Here is a 15040-nt window from a genome sequence, read left to right as displayed (position 1 = left end):
AGAGTGAGGGAAGCCATCCAAGAATTGAAAAGATTTTGCAAACTTGTATTTTTTACAAGTTAGTTTGTCTTCTGTGTAGATTGGTTTGAAGAGCGCAGGTACAAAGACAGGAAAAAGCCTCCAAAAGGCCCTTGTAGGAGTCCACACGAGGCTCTCTTGGCGTGGGCTAGTGAGTCTCGATTGAGATGAAGAAAAGGAAAAATAATTGAATGCCTTTGTTTGTTGGATGCTGTGGAGGAGGCATCAAAGCAGCCTCCATAGTGTTTGGCCTCATTTACTGGGTGGATGGTGGGAACATCCGCCTCCCTGAGGGAGGGACCGTGGGATGGGGACTCCTTGGGCGCTGAGGAAGCTGGAAGATAATGGACGGCCGGGGTCCCAGGGAGGACCCTCCGAGAGGAGCAGGATTTGAGAAGAAGAGAGAGTTGGCAAATGTAGCTAAGGGACCAAATCAGGAGAGACTTAAAACTCAGTAACCTTGGCAACAGAGCCGCGGTGAGGGCCGAGGGAGGTGTGGGAGGTGAATCCATGGAGAATGCAAGTGTAGACAGTGCTTTCTGGAAATCTGTGAAAGGGAAGAGAGAGAAGGGGACATGGGACTGAGAGATGAATCTCCTAATTTTGTTTTGTAACAGATACCAAGGTCTCACCGGAATCTTTTCCTTAAACCTCATTTAAAATTTCTAAGTTTCAGAACTTTCGATGCCTTTCTCACGGGCAGTTCATTAGCAGCAAGTTGGAGGCTTTGGGGAGGGAAGCAGAACAGGCATGTGGAGGGGTGCACATGACTGCAGTCTTTAAGGGGAAGACCTGCAAACGCAAATAACAGCCTTGTCATGGTGGTCTGGGGCTTTTGGTGTAAATAGAGTTAGCCCCACAGAGTTGAAAAAGCTCTGAGGCCGCTGTGGGTATAAAGCATGTGATGGTTATAGAAAGTGTATGTGTCTGACAAAGATTTCCATCAAAATGTGAGGGCCAAACAAGTTGTGGTGCCAAAGTGGTCAAGTGGTTTTCTAGAAAATTCACTTAATGGCAGTATCACGGCCCCCAATACAACTGTAAGAAATGCAGTCACTTTAAAACGTCTCTGCCCTCTTTTTGGACACCATGTAATTCTATCCCTTTTATGAATGTCCTCCTCAACCCTAAATTTGTGTGCGCTTCCCTAATGGAACACGTCTTTACACTCAGGCACCATGTTAATTTATGGTGTATTTTGGGATTCTAAGGAATGCAGAATGGGGCGGTAATACGACTTCTCTTTGTTTTACTCTGAAGAGGTTTTTACTACCGGGTTCTTGACATCTTCCACCTTAGTTTATCTTTATCTTTAACTGGAACCATTTTGTCCCTTAGCTCTATTCTAATTACCTCTCAAAACGGTCAGATTTACAGGCAACACATGACAGAGAAAATGCACAAAAAATCAGCCAGCCTCTCGTGACATTCAACAGCAGCCCACGTCTAAATAGCGGGAAAGTTTATTTGCTTTTTCTGAGGATGTGCTAAGTGATTTTGCAGTGTGAGTGGTATGGCCTTCTAGCTCTTAGGCCTGCATTTATTAAATAAATTTGTTCTCTAACTCAAGTGTTAAGTGTGTATTATGAAACCTCAAAGGCAATTTCAGTGATTGCAACGTGCAAATATTTTTTAAATTATGTAATTAAATACGACTTGGCCTTCGAGGTCCACCGAAGTAATTTATTAATTGAACAGTCTGATTTAATTGTATGTTATTTTCATTTATTCAGGGAAGGGCCTGCATCTTCTGAAGAGAGAGGAGCCTCTTGTGTGCCTTGTCACTGGAGGTGCAGAGGCCTCTCCAAGAAGTTTTTAGCACCCGATTAAATATTAACCAAGAAGAGAGGGCTTGTTCCTCCTGTCCCTGATACTCTGTTTTGATGTCTGAGTCTGGTGATTTTAAAGGAGAAAGAAAAAAAAAAAAGTCCTCTTGGGTAAAATTATTTGTAATCTGCTCGGTTTATCATGACATTATTTAAAAGTGAATCACTCTTTTCCTCTTAATTGTGCCAGTGTACAGGGTTGTATAAAGTAAGCGCATAGAAAGAGAAGCCCCTTGAATTCAGCGATAGCTTCATCCAGCTACAGCTACAGCTACAGCCTTGCCGTCTCTGTTTCCTTAAAATGTCATTTTAAAGGTATTGTGGTTTTAGAGCAGCAGCTGTGACTGAAAAGTATGTAAACTAAGCTGTTCCTGCTCATATCATTTTTATATTCTTATGTCAGACCAGAAGGCTGCTTTAAATTTATTTTTCATTGTGTATTAGTTCTAGAGCCCGTTTTTTTTTCCCTTCCTTGGGAACATATGTTCTTTGGGACTTGTGATACTCGAGCGCTTAGGAAAATAACAATTGTTGGTGGGCGGCGGAGAAAACAGGTCTCAAAATAGCTTTTTTTATTTGCGTATTGTATTTGGGAGAAGGTGAATCTAAAAAATGAACTTTCACGAGGTAGAATCGGGGTGCCTAGCATCCGTGTTTTAGGAAGTGGAAGAATTCCGGCATACTGTACTGTACTAAGTCACGCGGAAGGCAGTCAGAAGCCCAGATTGCTTTCCCAAAAAGAAAATATTTTTTGTTGCTATTAAACATAGTTTATATTGCTACTTCAGAACTTTTTTTTTTTTTTTTTCCTCCAGGGAGCCCGCTTACTTAAATTCTTAGTTAATATTTCTGTATAGTTACGTCTTTGTCTCCGGAGCTCGCCTTTGCAAATTCCCATTTAGTATGTGGTTGTGGATCAGTATTTATTCGTACCACGTGGTACCTCTCACCTGATCAAGTGACAGCATGGTGTCACGTCAGCCAGCAGAATGTTGGAGTGACTTTTGAGTAGTGGTGGCAAAGAAGGTACAGAGGGTTGAAGGAAACGACAATAACGAGATTTTTTTTTTTCCTTTCCTATGTATTTCAACATGTATAATGCCTTGACTCTGCTGTGGAAATTTGGAACGTTGTCTAGAGAAATATTCCTTTTCCTAAAGAGCTGTAAAGGCAGAGTAGAAAGTCTGAGCTACTAGAGCTTTCCACGGTAAATATAATTTGATGACATGTGTTCGTAATGTCCCTCAGAGCTCAGGATTTCACTTTGAGAGCTGTTTCACAATGATAGATTTCTTTCCAGGTTTTGGAGACAACTGTAGCCCTAAGGATTTGCCCTGAGATTCTGCTGATTTGCCTCCTGACTCCAGGCCCACATCTAAGTGCCCCAAGTGGGGAAAGTAACTTGGGGAGGAAGGTGGGTTCCTCACGGGCCTTTTGTTCGGCTTGTCCCAGGCCTCCTGTCTCTCACTGGGCTCCAGGTAGTGGCTTCCTCCATCCATAAGCTAGCTCGTCCTTGTGGTCCTTACATCATAGCCTTGGAAAAGGGCTTCTCAAAGCATCGGGGTTGTTGGTCAGTATGTCTAAGAGGTATAGCAGAGACGTTGGCCGTGCAGGAAGGACACCCAGCATAGCATTGGGGCAGGGTGCTAGGACATCCTTTTCTGTGCTTCTGATCCTAGGAAGTTCAAGGTAGTGGCCAAGGGTGTACTTGGGTAACCTGGGGGCAAAGGCTGCTTCCCAGCCTGTATACAAGTATTTCAGTATTTTTTTTTTTTTGCGGTACACGGGCCTCTCACTGTTGTGGCCTCTCCCGTTGCGGAGCACAGGCTCCGGACGCGCAGGCTCAGTGGCCATGGCTTACGGGCCCAGCCGCTCCACGGCATGTGGGATCTTCCCGGACCGGGGCACGAAGCCGTGTCCCCTCCATTGGCAGGCGGACTCTCAACCACTGCGCCACCAGGGAAGCACAGTATTTCAGTATTTTAACAACTTCTTCAGGCGACCACTGTGTACCAGTTGCATATCATCCCTGGGTACCGCTCTTTTTCCCAACAAGGTGACTGAGGTGTGGAGAAGGGAAGAGGATTACCAAATTCTAGCAGAGTCACTGGTGGATCCAGGAGTAGAAACATATTTTCTCTTCCCTTCTAGTGAAATGTTCTTTCCACTTCACTCTGGCCCCTCTTATCCAGGGTGTGGAAAAATCTCTTTTCCTACTAACTTCAAGCCAGAGTTGATTAAAAGGCATTTTCTTAGGAACAAAACTGAGAGGAAAAAACAAGATACCTGGAGCACTGAAGTGAATGGCTTTCTAGAAGGAAGTTAGCTTGTTTAGATTGTAGTTTATATGCAACAGGCTGGCACAGTCCAGGGGACATTTGTGATTCCTGTGTCCCTTGTCTTGCCTTCTTGCTGTTCACAGGACCCTGCTCCAAAATCTCCTTTTGACGTGATTGATGTTTCCAACAGCCATCTTCTCCAGCCGTCGCTTTTCCACATTTGTTGGGAGTCAGAGGCTCTTGTCTCTGCTTTCTTCCACATCACCTGTGTGGTCTCAGTCACACAATGAATCTCCTCCCCAGGAGGGAGTGCCTTGGCTAGATCCCCTCACAGGTACCTTTCAGCTCTAAAATGTGTCTGTTCTCCTCTCTCATCTGAGAATTTTCCCATATAAGCCTTATTCCCTCCACTGAAAAGTCTGGATCACACAATGGGTGGTGTAGAACAAATCTGAATTTTGGTCATGAAGACACAAGACATCTCATTTGACCCCCGGTCTGTTTTCTGGGGGGACAGGCTGGTCTGTTGTCCTTGGTAAAACTTGGTCAAGGAATTTCTGGTGAAATAAATCTATCACTTCGTATTCTAAATGGGGTTTGTGCTGTATTATTATTATTGTTATTATTATTCCTGTCACTGATAAAACTCCATGGAATGACTGGGTGGGGGTCCTATGGCCTTTTCCCCACCCCACTGAAGAAGCTCATGCAAGATTGTGCGGTGTAGAAAGTGCCTTAGCAATTAAATAAAAGAAAGCCTGGTTCATATAAAGAGACATGTTTCTATATGGAAAATATGAGCCTTTTTTTTTTTTTTTACATGGACCAGGTGTGGATTAGTTCACTGAACCTTTCACCCAGCCGTATTCCCGCTTGTAATTCTTCTGAGGCATAGTTCAGCCAAGTCAAAGAAACATGTTATTAAAGGTGAGCTGAAAGGCATTTAAAAAATAAACAAACTGTTTAAGACCCTAAATCAGTAACAGAATCTATATGCACAGACTTGAAAAGTACGAGAAAATCTGTTTCAGTACCTTTGGGTTTCAGGCCAGATTCTTCTCTTACCTTCTTTGAACGTGGCCCCAAAGTCCTTTTCGGTCATTGGCGGGACGAGCAGTTGCCGCCCGCTTGGACTGTAGCTGTCTTACAGCTGATGACTTACCCTCCCCTGAGACTGGTGAGCCCCCAGTCTTAAACTTACGATTCTCCAGCTCATATTGAGGGAGAAAAATAAATACTTTGATTTTATTTTAGCACTGTGTTGTTAAGTTTAAAATCTGCTGTACGTTCTTTCCTCTTTTCTAGCCTGTAGCATGGCACAGAACCAGATATTATTAACAACTTGTAGAGATGATAGAAATCAAGCGTGGGAAGTTTTAGATTTACTTCAGTTACATTATCCCTGGTTAAAATAACAGTGGCTATCTTTTCCTTAGCACTCACTATGTGCCAGGCACTTTTCCTTCCCTTTCTTTCTTTCTTTCTTTTTTAAAAATATTTATTTATTTATTTATTTTATTATTTTTGGGCTGCGTCGGGTCTTAGTTGCGGCACGTGTGATCTTTCGTTGTGGCACGTGAGATCTTTCATTGTGGCACACAGGATTAGTTGCCCCGCAGCATGTGGGATCTTATTTCCCCGACCAGGGATCAAACCAGTGTCCCCTGCATTGCAAGGTGGATTCTTAACCACTGGACCATCAAGGGAGTCCCCAGGCACTTTTCTAAGCACTTTTTTATGTTAATGCTCTTAATTCCTCAAAAGCGCACGTACTATCATTCAGCCCGTTTTTGTGGATGAGCACACTGAGGGGTGGAGAAGTGAAGTTAACTTGCCTGAGTTCACAAGGCCAGTAAGCAGCAGAGATGAGTTTTGAAGTCTTGAACTTGAATCTGTGCTTGTAAGGTCTGAACTATTCTAGACTAAACTCTACTGTGCGGTACTATTTTATAGACTACTGAGTTTTAACTGAAGCAGCCCCGGGCAGCATTAAGAAATAAAGATAGGGCTTCCGTGGTGGCGCAGTGGTTGAGAGTCCGCCTGCCGATGCAGGGGACACGGGTTCGTGCCCCGGTCCGGGAAGATCCCACATGCCGCGGAGCGGCTGGGCCCGTGAGCCATGGCCGCTGAGCCTGTGCGTCCGGAGCCTGTGCTCCGCAACGGGAGAGCCCTCGGCAGTGAGAGGCCCGCGTACCGCTATAAACAAACAAACAAACAAAAAAGAAATAAAGATATTCATCCTGGGCCTTGCCACCTTCACCCCGACCCCCCAAAACTGCCATCAGGGTTTTTCCCTAATTAGAAAAATTTTCTTTCTGTTTTCTTTTGGTTGTTTTTATAGCCTCTTCGCAGCTAAGGACTGGGTGGTATCATTTGTGTCCTGTCGTGCCGCTTCTCCCTTGATTATCTTCAACTCCCCTTGTGACTGTGGGATTGCGGAAGGGCCTTCTCCCATGTTTAAAGTAATTCCAAAAATCTGGAACAAAGGAGGAAGAGGCATTTTGGGGGTATTCTACGAGTCTCCCTGGCCCACTTTTTACAAGGTGAGCAGTTCCTTCCCCAGTTCTTCAGGGTGGATGCAGAGCTCCTTTCAGAAACTCAGAGTGAGCAGAAAAGAATCACCCCATCCTCACCTGTGCTGCTTTACCTGCCAGAAAGGGGAGCAGGTTCAGGCAACAGCTTCATCTGGTGCACTTCTGAGTAGCTTTGCTTCGTTGAAGACCATATGCTGAGTTTGTCAGAGTCATCTGCCGCTTTTCAGCCATTCTTGTTTTAGGAACGTTCACTTGCTGGGTTGGGGAAGCAGCATCACGTGCGCAGACAGCCACGTCAGGCTCCTCCCAAATGTCCCTCCTCGTTTGTCAAGTTCTGGGGGCATTCGGCAGAGCTTTATTGTCGTCAGGATTACAGGTTCCCTAGTATCAGTGTTAATATAGCATCCTGTACGTATCAGAAACCTTTTCAGCTAAGGAGCCGAGAGGGTGAGCCCCACAGGGTTCTAAATTATCCTGGCATTTCTTAGTGTATTTCTAGTGGGAGCCAGAGAGATGGTGAGCTTTGGAAGATGGGAATGTTCTATGTCGTGAACATTGTGGTGGCGGTTATAAGACTGTATACTTTTGGCCAAGCTCATCAAATTGTGCACATAAAATTGATGAATTCTATTGTATGTAAATTAAGCCTAATACTGATTTTAAAATATCTTAAAAAAAAAAAGATGGGTCAAAGTTGAGTGTAGAAGGGAGCTGGGATCTGCAAATGTCAGAATTCAGGAAGAGAGGCCTGGGAAAGGAAATGGGATGAAAAGGAGCCAGGAAAATTTGCCTCATCATTTGGCATTTCTCTGGTGGCCAAAAGGTAAGCTGCTACTTTTGGGTCACTTGCGAGCACTGGGGGCACTAGCTGCCAAGCTTTGCAGTTTAAGGACTAATAAAGTCGGGATGTGGGTAATACTGGGAGAGGGCTATTTTCAGGGAAAGATTGCTGGGAGGTCTTCCCACCTATAGGGACTGTGTGAGTGGGTTCATTCTTGAGTGTCTCTCCCTGGCTGCACATGTCCACAGTAAAGTGCAACTCTGGAGCCACTTTAAGGGTCTTTTCTACGTGCACCTGGAATGTTAGGTTGTATTGTATTTATACATTGTATATATAACGGAGGGATTGAGGAGCTGGGGTGAGATATAGGATTCTTTTTATTCAACTTACATGCCGACTCGTGGTGTTCATTCCATGTATATTTATTGAACAATGACCATGTGTAGCTACTGTTCTGTATTAAGAGACAGCATGCAAGACAGATGAAGTCCTTGCCTTCATGGAGTTTATATTCTGTTAATTTGTCCCAAACTGAAATGCACACAGTCAAGATTAATCTGCCTGGTTTTATCTGTTGCCTAAACTTTCCCAGAAAAGCCAAACAGAATGTTTCGCCGAAGATTGAAGCCGCCAGGAGCCAGATGTGGCCACGGGAAGAATGTCTTCAAGAGCTTGTCATCTGGCTCCAGCTGTGCTAACCTAGGCCTGCTAGGCAGCCAGGAGTTGTGTCTGCCAACTGGTGGCCAGACGCGACTGCAGGTTTAAACAATTAGCGGATTCATTCACCCGGTGGCCGGATTCGCTGTGTGTGTCCTAAGATTACCACTGCTGTCCTGACCAGGAGCCTCTGTGGTCCCGGGCAGAAACACCCACAAGGGAACCGAAAATCAGCCCCTTGAGAAAATAGCCAAGGCCTTCTTATCCTGGAACGTGGAGAGGGATTCAGGGGGAAACCATTGTCAGCAAGAAAGCAGAAATAAACCAGATGTGGCCCCTGCCATGCAAGTCTTGATTCCAACCAAGAGCTCCTGCCTGACCCAGAACGCCTGCCTGTAGCCTGCCCCTGCAGAAAAGCAGAGAGGAGAGTTGGCCTGTGAGGCCTTCTCTTTCCCAGTTATTGTGGTTTTTAATTGTTGCCTCTTTGTGAGAACCATTTATGACGACCTATATTGATTTTACCCGCAAGAGATTTCCATTAAAAGTCTTAATTCCTACCTTTGAAAAGCAACTGGATACCTACAGATGTGCCATGACTTTTCAAATATCTACGTACATAAATATGTACGTGAATACGATGCTTCAGCCTACCTGGTGTGGAAGATTTTTTAATAAAATGTGGTGTTGCTGGTTTCCTGGAGTAGGCAGTTTCTGTTGTCATATGGGATACGATGATTTTGATCACCCATTGTTCGGCCAGTTCCTGATACCACAGTAGTTGCTCAGTAAATGTAGAATGAGCCGAATAAGGAAAAATTCCAGCGGGCATGCTGACGTTCAAGGACAGTGATTCAAAGTGAGTGTGGTTATTTCACATAATAAATGAGGGAAACAACCTACAATTTAGAGCAAAAAGACAAAAATAGTAAAGGTGCAATTGGAACACTTTTAGCGTTCTTTTTTCAGACGTCGACATCTAGTGTCCGATTATCACAGAAGGCACAAGATACTGGAGATGAAGATTTCGAAGGGGGATTCTTCTGAACCTAAACTGATCGATCCTTGTGGGGACATCTTTATTACAGTGAAGTTCCAAGTGGTTTTTCAAAGAAGCCCCACTCTAAATAAGTAACAAAGGCAACAGGATGGTTCAAGTGAGGAAGAATTTTAAGACACGAGTGTATGTGTAAAAATCAACTTTTGCATTCTGAGTGCATTGTGTAAATTTGCTGTGCACGAAACAGAAGTGAAGCCATTTGGTTTTGTGGCATTGGTGTGGGCTGGCTGAGGGGGGTGGGGGAGAAAGTTGAGGCATTGATAAAGTATGCGGCGAGCCAGATGGTTGCATTACACGTCTTTTGTGTTCTTGTTTGCTTCTTAAAGCAGTTGCAGAATTTGGCCCTTGGCGATATTTCTTCGTGCTTGTATGTTCTGCTACGAATTTACTTTTGTCAGAGTCCTTTGAAAGAAAAGCCTTGCTCTTAAAAAAAATTTTTTTTTTTACTTACATTATAAACTTGTGAAGTCAACAGTGTGTTCATAAAAATATTTTTTAAATGTTAAGTATGTTAGTAAATAGCAGGAAGATCAGCTTTTCTTTTTCCTTAGCACAGTAACTTCAACCATGTTTTACTTCCGTTCAGAGATTTTTGCAAAATAATGAAGGTAATAGAATTGATGGCGGATGGATGGATGGATGGAGACAGACAGACTGAACAGCTACATTGTTCTTCCAGTAATAATGGGGCTTATCTGATGAGAGATTTTAACGTTTCCTCTTAGAGCAAGTTGTCAGGTTGTGGTTTACCTATTGTGTTTTACCTGTGAGTCTGACTTGCTGATATATAAGTTAAGTGGGAATGCTTTGGGGTTGGTTGGTGGGTCTTGCCTGTGTGTTCGCTTGGCATTTATTCGAACGGTTTATCACACCATCCCTGAAATTTATATTTATTTCCTACTACAAGCACATTTTATTTTGCAGTCACCAGTGGAAAGTATATTTAAGATATTCTAACTGTATATGAAGGATGATATTTTATCACTGAATGCTTTTAATAAGGAATTGCTTTGGAGCTGATTTTCTCCCATCATGATGGAATGCTTAGGATAATTTAATGTCCTTTTCACAGTCCCAGTTTATCTGTCCCTTTTTTTTTTTTTTTTTTTCCTTCTGCTCAAACGAGAGAAGAGCACAAATGTAGGATCCTTGGGCCACGGTTTATTCTCCTGTTGTTGTGCACAGATTCCAGTTTTAGTTGGAACCTGTGGTCCCTGATGAGAAAACAGGAAACTTAGAGTCCTAACCTTATTGAAATCTCTGCCTGGTCTAGTCACAAGTCTGAGGCAACTCCTTCCAATAATGAAGCCATTGTACGCATCATATCTGATCAGTTCTTGAAATGTTTTAGTAAGTCTATCTTACAACATTATAAGAAGATAATCAGCAGCCTTAGAAGGTCCCCATCTGGACTGTAGAGTTCTTTTACTGAAAGATGTTTTGCCTTTTTGAGATAGCTCTCGCGTTTTATCATCTGTTCCGCCGAGATGAAGTGCATATGAAAAGTCAGTGACTCTGAATCCATCTGTTGTTATTATTTTCCACTGATAATTGGCTTGAACAATGAAATGTCTGTGTCTTCACCCTTTGAAACTGTACACCCTGTTTATTTTCTGGAGGTCTCACTGCAACCCCCCCCCCCCCCCATTTTCCCCCTTCATTCTCTCTCAAGCTTGCAGCGAGTGGCGCTTGTGTGCGGATGACATCTTTGACTCTGGGCATCAGTATGTGTCACTCAGCATGTGAAGCTTGCATACGGATTTTTGTCACAATCCCTATGTCTGCGCTGTTTGCTCAGGGATCCAGTGCTCTGGCGGCAAGGAGCTTAGCTGGGGCCACAATGCATGGATCCCTTACCTGGATCGTCGTCTTTATTTCACTATCCTCATTAAAATATTAATTTCGAGGACAGTATCTAATACCTATGGAATTAGATACTACCTATAATTGTGTAATATATTCAGTTGCATCCAGGTTTGCACGATACAGAGCATTAATATTGGATTCCACTAACAGCATTTCCATTAGCTTGCTCGACCAGTATGAGATATAGATGAGCTGGGAAGCATAACTACCTGCTAGAACTGCCAAAACAGTCATTAGAAGCTCCATTGGGATGGACAAAGGCCTTTTTCACAGTGATATACTGATTAAATTTTGTTCTATGGTTTATTTGCATCAAGGTTAGATCACTATAGTCTATGCAAGAGGGTTATCTAACACCTGACTTGGAAGGTCATTTCAAGACAAAACAGCGAAGAGAATAGGCATCTTGAGTTTCTTGGGGACCCCCTCTTAAAGAACCTGTATTTTATTTCAGGGGACTTTGGGAATTTTCAGATTTTCTCTCTGTATTATACCATAATATATGTTTAAGATTGGGTTTTTTTTGTTTGTTTATGTCACAGTTTTTAAAAACTTTTCAGTAATATTCTTTTGCTTTGGGGGCAGAGTGATATAGCCAGGAAACAGTGTGGTGTTAATAAAATAAAACCCACTTTGGAAATAGAAAGCCACCTTATTTCCCTTGTCTAGTGTAATCGTGGTACATCCTCTGAGGCTGTGAAAGACCTGTGACCTACCCTTTTTCAGTCCAAGTAGTAATGTAGGCACATTCCATGGAATAGCAGTGCTGGATTTGCCCCCAAAGTCCTATGTGGCATTAAAAGGATGTAGACGAACATAATCTTATTTATGTTTCAAATGAAATCATTTAATACTGCAAAGGTTATTAAAAAATAATTAAGTTACTAAGACCAACATGTAACTGGACCATACAGTAAGAGGTTAGGGGTGAGTATGAGTTGACTCCGTGAGCTGAGAAAATGCAGTAGTGAATTCCTAGTGCCCGCATGTTTCTCCTCTTGCTTAAATTCCTTGGTTCTAAGGACAAATTATGTTGAGGTATGGCATATTTTCTGCCAAAATGGAGAAAATTGTTGACTGTAATTATGTTATTTAATTGAAATTATAAGTGGTTGAGGCCACTCAGTTAAAAGCATTCTTTCTAATATATGGGTAATGTTTTTAAATGAGTGGTCATGGATTGATGACATTTGAAAGGCAGGCATTTGGGATGTAGTTTTGGAAGACTCAAATTGTTTTTCTTAAATCATTAGTGAACTAAAGAGTGTAAAGGGACACTTTTTGTTTGGTTTATTCTCTTTAATTAGATATGTGTGAATATTCTGTGTGAGAGCATATATACGCACGTATATGCATGTACATATATGTGCATGTGTGTGTATATATTTTATATGTGTAAATATTTACACATAGATGCAACGGATCTTTCTGGAGGTACAGACTCACAAGGATCGGTTTATAATGGGGCAAAGCAGAGAAACGAGGTGTATTTCTGACCTTAAATTGTGGCCGAAAACATGTGATTGTTTAAGCCTCTCATTGAATATTAGAGATCTAAGTTCAAGTTACAGTAAAACTCTGCTGACGTGTCTTAGGCCAGGTTCTTTTTGGAGTGCTAGAGATACAACAATAGCCCTGTATTCCGCACGTCCCCCTGCCCTGCCCGCCCTCTGCCATACATTCCCCCCTCCCACCCAGGAGTAAGTTCTTAATTACTAATGAATGCAATTCATTTTAATTGTTATTATAGCAACAGAACATTTAACTGTCTCCTGTTTAGTCCTTGTCCTTTGGAACAGGCAGTGTCTCCCGTCAGAGAGAGGACAGGTAGAAGGCACAGCGGGCGTCTGATTGAGCCAGTTATTCATTTGCTGAGTGTTTGTGTTTATGCAAAGGGGCCTCTTCCTGCATATTTAATCTAGAGTAAGGCAGTGGCTTTTGTTGTGTTTAGCCCACATACCTTCAGTCCTTCCTCACACTGCCGCCAGCCTGGGAGCCCTGAGAGCTCGCAGGCTTCCCAGCGCCTGTACTTTCTCCCTTACAAACTCTCAACTTTCTTCCGTTGTGTGAAAATTGCCTCTCCGGCCCCAAAGCTTCCCTTCCTCACCATGCACGGGTAAGTGTGTGCGAAGCCAAGGCTGATACTTTTGTTTCATTTTCCAAATGTTGAGAGGCTACTTTGCCTGCTCTTCTGGTCCTGGTTCCTCGGCCGTTTGTCAGTTGCTTGTCGGCGTTGAAATAGACAAGTACAGGTGCCTCTCAGGAAATGTGGCTGAATTTTCAACTGGCAGAGAGAGGCTCTTGGGAACTGCGGGGAGGGGGGGGGCAGGGAGGAGAGAAACAGAGAGAGGAAGATGGGGAGAGAGAAAGAGAACAGCTTTATTATTCTTTGTCCTAACAAATCCTGTTTTGTAACTGTCCTGCAGAATAATGCTGCCATTGTTTGCTAAAAGCCTTCAAACAGTGTGTGAGACCGAACTGTAAGAAAGCAGTGAAACTCTGCCGCTGTATTGTCTATCCCCAGGCCAGGGTCCTCCCCGAAAGTCTGTGCCGGAATAGGAAGGGTTTTCTTCAGTGGAAATCGAATCGTCTCTTCATTGATATTAATAGCACACTGGAGATGTTGGCCGTGCTGTGCAGAGCGGCGGTTGGGAGGGAAGGAAATCTGATCTTGCTGGGGGGAAGATGACAGCCTCTTGGCCCCATGGTGGAGGAGACATGCATCCAGGCTCAGCCTGCATAATGGCATCCTGGCTTAACTGTTTACTCTAGGAATTTTAATCTTGCGCTGTTGGTTTTTACTATCGGGGTCTTGATATTTTTTGTTCCTGTCCTGTCTTTAGAAAGTACGATGTTCAGGGTCTTAATCCAGTCTTTTTTTTAAAGTGAAATTAAAAAAAAAAAAAGAGAGAGAGACCTAGAGAAATTGACACGCTGTGCACTTTGATCATTCTGGGGGTATGATGGTAGAAATCGTGTGAGAAATTCAAAACTAAATGGCCACCATTAAGAAGGATGAGCCATCCAAGGGAAGATATGTCCTATGGAAAGGTATTTCCGAGGCTAGGAATTGTGTCCAGGGTCTGAAAGGAGTTTTCATTGCCAGTTAAGTGTCGCCTCTGTTTGACTCTTTTCAACAGAAGAGTGTGCTGTTCCCCCGCAGGTCGGAGACCGTGAGGATGTGAATCCAATTTCATCAACCTCATTAAAACATGTAGGGACTTGGGTCTTCTTAGGTACAAATCAGTCTAGAGACTTAGAAGCATTTGTTAGCAGTGAGGCCGCTGAAGGTTTTTAATAATAAAATCACAAATACCCTGTCTAATTGTAAGTATATGACTTTTATGCTCGGTTTTTAAGGGGAAGAATACTTTTTTTTTTTCATGAGGAAAAGTAACTCCGCCAGAGCACCTTCTGTGATTAGCGCTATTGTATTCTTAAATTTTGATTGATAGAGATAATAGTTTTCACTTAAAAATACAGACAGGTACTTTAACTTTCCATGACAATAGCTATTTGCATTTCTTTTATCTTTTTGTTTAACATCTATGGGGGCTGGGATGGATTTGATTATTAACTCTTGTTGCACACACTCCACGTAAATCTAAAACAAAGGCTTTGTTAGAGCTTCAAAGAGAAAACAGCAAATATTGTTTTTAAGTTTCAACATTTAAAGCCTGCTAAGGGATACCTATAAAATATTTTCACAGGACCATGACCAAGGTTTTGCTTTCCTTTAAGGTAAGAGAGAGTGGTATTTTCCAAATGAGATGGGCCAGCATGGAGTTGCGGGGGGCCTGAAGTAATTCCACAGGCAAGCCTCGGCCAGGTTTTGCCTGTACCATGGGGCTTGCTTCATGTAGAGTAGTTCAGATTCTTCTTACTAGAACGGACCCCAAGTTAGGTCCTCTGATTTAGTTGAGGGTCCCAGAGGGTGGGGAGAAAGGAAGTAAAATGTTCCTCGCAGCAATAGGAGGGGGACGTAGGGGCAGTGACGGATCCCCTGTGGTAGACTTTTCTTT

The 15040-nt window shown here is 43.1% G+C and overlaps 1 protein-coding gene across 8 annotated transcripts in view; it reads left to right on the top strand.

Annotated features, from left to right (window-relative positions):
* The window catches only part of FOXP1 (forkhead box P1), a 502532-nt gene that overhangs the window by 156622 nt on the left and 330870 nt on the right, over positions 1-15040 (top strand). The window contains exon 1 of one of the 8 annotated variants that reach the window (XM_022572553.3): positions 4148-13134. The exons of the other annotated variants lie outside the window; for them this stretch is intronic. The gene's annotated coding sequence lies outside the window, so the exon portion shown is untranslated. Of the gene's footprint in view, positions 1-4147; positions 13135-15040 lie in introns of those variants that run through there. 8 annotated transcript variants of the gene reach the window in all.

The sequence above is a fragment of the Delphinapterus leucas genome, chromosome 10 (genome assembly GCF_059928025.1).
Source record: "Delphinapterus leucas isolate spDelLeu-1000000601 "Yukka" chromosome 10, BTC_Dleu_Yukka2, whole genome shotgun sequence".
Classification (NCBI taxonomy): Eukaryota; Metazoa; Chordata; class Mammalia; order Artiodactyla; family Monodontidae; genus Delphinapterus; species Delphinapterus leucas.
This window is presented reverse-complemented; position numbering and strand designations above follow the sequence as displayed.